This window comes from Mercurialis annua, linkage group LG1-X (genome assembly GCF_937616625.2).
Source record: "Mercurialis annua linkage group LG1-X, ddMerAnnu1.2, whole genome shotgun sequence".
Classification (NCBI taxonomy): domain Eukaryota; kingdom Viridiplantae; phylum Streptophyta; class Magnoliopsida; order Malpighiales; family Euphorbiaceae; genus Mercurialis; species Mercurialis annua.
Genome location: NC_065570.1, coordinates 19,950,155 through 19,954,595, shown reverse-complemented (window position 1 = coordinate 19,954,595; position 4,441 = coordinate 19,950,155). Strand labels below are relative to the sequence as shown.

The following is a 4,441-nucleotide window of genomic DNA, read 5'->3' as shown; positions in this document are numbered from 1 at the left end:
AATTATATAATTATCAATTATAAAATAATTATCAATTATTTCAAAAAAATATAATTATAAAATAATTATAGTTTTCGAATTATAATACTCAAACAATATTAATTAGAATCGAAACTAATATTATCTTTAGATTTTATTTAAAAAAAATTATCGATTAGAAATTTAAAAATTAAAATGATAGACGAATGTTCGGTTTCAAATCAGTAATAATCAAATAAAAATCTTTGATTAAATCATAATGATAAACCAACCAATAACAATTGCACACCCATGACAACCACAATAACTTTTTGCCATAAGCACATAATTTTTAATAGCCAAGACATAAATAATATAACCATTCACGTGAAATCAAATAACAACCAAAATATTAAATTTAAACCAACAGTGGCCAACATTATTTCCCACCAAGTGATCAATTTCGGAATAACTATCTCAACTCACACAGTAATAAAGAATGGTCACCACGCTTTTGAAAATGAATTTTGCCGCCAACAACAATTGAAGAAGAACAAACAGAGAATCGAAGCCAAGCAAATTTAAAATCACAATGACCGCCAACTATTGAACAAGAAACCAAAATGTAATAACCTAAATTTTTGAGGTATTACGTGTAGTGCCACGAGGCATAATCGTAAAGATTAAGAACGAGAATATCAGATTAGTATTGGATAATAAGGACTTAGACCGAAGCGAGTCTATTAGAATTATCGTAGAATAATAATTTAAATGGAAAATTATTATGCGATAAATTGGATTTAATCAATATAAAAAGAGAATAAAATAAAATAAGATGGAAAGCCAGAGCTAATAATATTCACGCCAAGGTCCGTGAAATATTATTAATAAATGATCGTCAAAGTTTCGTAAGCATACGAAATCGTTTTAGAAGAAAGTTTGGCGATTAATTAAGAATAAGGGCTAAAGTGTAAATTAACCACTTTAAGGACTAAAGTGTACTTTTAACCACAAACCTCCGGAGGAAGTTGTGTTTTACTCTATTTTCTCAAGATAAGAAAATAATATCGATAAAGTGGTTATCGATAGTCATTAATATGAAAAATTGGACGAAAAAGTGCAAGTTAGCTCAAAATGGAAATTTGAGCGTTTTTGGCCACAATTGCCAAAATAAATTATTGGAAAGTAAAGGTATAAGATATGGAATTAAAATTATTTATTTGGAAATAAATAATACGGAATTTATCGAGAAACGAATGATTAAGCGATTAGTGGACTAAATCGGACGAAAGAAAAGTTAGAAATTGAAGCGAAAGGAGGTGGCAACTTAAAGGACTAGAGAGATACTTTGCCAACATATAAATATCAAAGGCATATGATTTAAGATGAGAAACCCCTCATTTTCAGCAAGCAAAAAACGTGATGATCATCTTCTTCATGAAAGAAAAGTTTCAAAGGTCCACAACTTTTTCGTTTCTCATCGGAATTGCGTGATTCTTGCGGCCACGGAACGAGGAAAGGATCCTCTACGGATTTATGGTTCCAATTTGAGGTAAGAAAATCAAATTAAAGTTAGGGTTTCTGAGTTTAAAATTCTGTTTTGAAGTTTAATTTGGAGCTTTGAATGTTTGGTGTTCATAGATGTTTAAGAGCTTGGATGGAGCAATTTTGATGGTGAATCATGAACATAGACCTTCGGCTTTGGGACTTAAACCAAGGTGAAGAGTTTCTGAAATTTGTTAGATTTTGATTGATGAATTGAATGGTGATTTGGATAAGGGATTTGGCAATTGCATGGTTTGAATAGTGTTTAACGATTGATGCCTTGTAGCTATGGAATTGTTTTGTTGTGAAGTGTAATGATGGAATGAATGTGGAGCTTAGGTTTCGGCCATTTAGATAGGGTGATGCTATTAATAATAATTGATGATAATAAGCATGAATTAAGGATGGCATAGCTGAACTAAAAATAGGTTTTGATTATTTAAGTTGAATGATTTTGACATGAACATAAGGTATAAGTTCGGCCAAGTTGTGAAGTTCATGTCTAAATGTTTTGAATGATGATTATATATAGAATGCATATGTTTATGATAAAGTAATAGGGGCTGGATTGTGTTAATGTTGGAATGTGATATCGATAGGTTAGCCTCGATGCATAATAAGTTGTGATACGAATCAACGCAAACTAGTTGACGTTTTGCAGAAAGTTGTTATGCAAAACAGCCATGTTGTGAGGACTATATCCGGAGCTGTCTAGCTCCAAATCAAGTTCTGTTTGTTGGTACGGAAACTTTGAGATGTTAAATATAATTGTCTAGCTTTATGTTTTCTCTAATTCTGCCTCTAAGATGATCAAATTGAGCAGAACATTTTATTGCTCAGAGAAGGTCTGCAGTTTTAGGACAGCCCTATGTAAAAACTTTATGGGCAAGATTCCGACACCTTCGAGTGCGAATTTCATTCCGAGACCTAAACGAAAGTTGTAGGCGACATTCCGAACTTTAAGAATGCAATTTTATTTTGGGGTCAGACTATTTTTAGATAAGAGTTTTGTTAGCCGAAGTAGACTAGAAAAATAGCTTTTTGAAAAATTAGTTACACTTAGAAATTTTATTAATTCGTGGTGTTATCGAATTCGTGTAGACCCGACGAGGCGATTACCAACGAAGCTCAAAACGTTAAGATCGAGGTTAACGCTTTGCTGGTTTGAAATATCTGGATAGCAAGTGGTGAGTACACTTTAAATTACTCGCTAATATTCATAAAGCTACGTATTTTAATACGAAAAGCTATATGAATATTTATATATTTGAAATGTTTGTTTTTAAAATGTATACGTATGTATGTTTCGAAAATGATGTTTTTCGTATTGTGCTATTTTGACAATAACCTTAATAAATGAAAAGAATATATATATGTTTGAACACCGGGGATGGGAAAAGTAATAAAATTTGAACCGAACCAAATTTAAATATAAAAAATATAGTACATTCCTATATGTACTATTATGCAAATATTTATAAAGAAACTTAGTACGTTCCTATACGTACTATTAATCATAACAAATACCCATATGTGCGTGTGTTATAAATTTATGTTGTAGATTGTTTTGTGCATGTCATGGTCCATAAAGGATCAAGAAAACCAAAGATGAAACATCTAAATGATTAACTTATGTAATAAGAAAATGTACAACGGTATATCCAATAATAAGAATTTGAGATACGAGGTTGAACTCGGTAGAACTATTCTGGGACCCGTATCTCATCCATTCTCAATAATAGTCCTCGGGACTCATACGAAATAAAAAGTAAGTGCGATACGTCGAGAATCACTACGAAACAAGATCGAGACACAATGTGAACAAACACTCCTATTAAATGTCAATAGAAATTATATGAATCGACAGTTAAGTTCAAAAGATTTGCAGGGTGCATAGTCCGAATGCAGACACGAAGGTAACTCGGTTGAACTATCTCGGGACCTGTGTCTGGCGAGTAACTCGGTTGAACTATCTCGGACTCACAACTTGGGATTAAGTAGTGGCATGAGTAACTTGGTCGAACTATCTCGGGACTGTGCCACATGGTTGAAGGTAACTCGGGACCCAACCATAAGGATCAAGTCACAAAAGACTTGCCAATGACTTAATTCGACTTATAATCATGATGATATAAACTAAGATTTAAGATTCGGTCAAAAACTAATGAAACAAAACGAGAAAAGAAGAATATCAAAACCATAATAAGACATCAAAGATGTCAAATACGTATAAACTATAAGTTTATGCAATAAACAAAGAGTTATGAAGGAAAGTAAAGAGGGTATGCAATATGATTTCAAAAGAGTATTTTCTATATATAAAATGAGTTTTCAACGGTTTTAACCCTTTATGTGATATTGCGTGTAATTTGGTGAACTCACTCAGTTTTATACTGACCCCGCCGCTCCTCCCATTTTTCAGGGATTGCATGATATGATTTGGAAATTTAAGCTTCCGAAGTTTAAATTCTCGGAAGTCATTTGCACAAGAAGTGAAAGAAGGTTTTCATTCTAGCGGTCCGCAGTAGTCTAGATGTTTTTGTCTATGTATTTGTATAGCGCATTTTAACTCTGATGTTTTGTAAAATGGGGTCACATGTATTTTGATATATGAAACATGATTTGATTTGCGAAAAATTTACACATGATTTTAGGCTTGCTACGGGTTTCGGAGCTACCACTCCCATTTCCTAGCGCCAGTTGCGACTCATAAATTTGAGTCGTGACACAACATGAGCTTCAACTGACAGAAGCAACACTTAGTTAATCATTAAACAACACATGAACATCAGTAAGAACAATGACAATGAACAATGAACAAGATTAAGGAAAACAGAGCATGACATCTAACGATTGCACAAAACATGAACGATAATCATAACCCAATGACAACATGAGATTAAAGCCTAAACATAACAAGAATCATGCCTTAAAACAC

General features: G+C 32.7%; 1 long non-coding RNA gene across 1 annotated transcript; it reads left to right on the top strand.

The window, feature by feature from the left end:
- The first annotated feature begins 1,372 nt into the window (after window positions 1–1,372).
- LOC126665536 (uncharacterized) lies at window positions 1,373–4,132 on the top strand. Its single transcript, XR_007637658.2, has 4 exons — window positions 1,373–1,510; window positions 1,600–1,676; window positions 2,605–2,690; window positions 3,926–4,132. It is a non-coding gene; the product is annotated as an uncharacterized LOC126665536 (long non-coding RNA).
- Window positions 4,133–4,441: the final 309 nt, after the last annotated feature.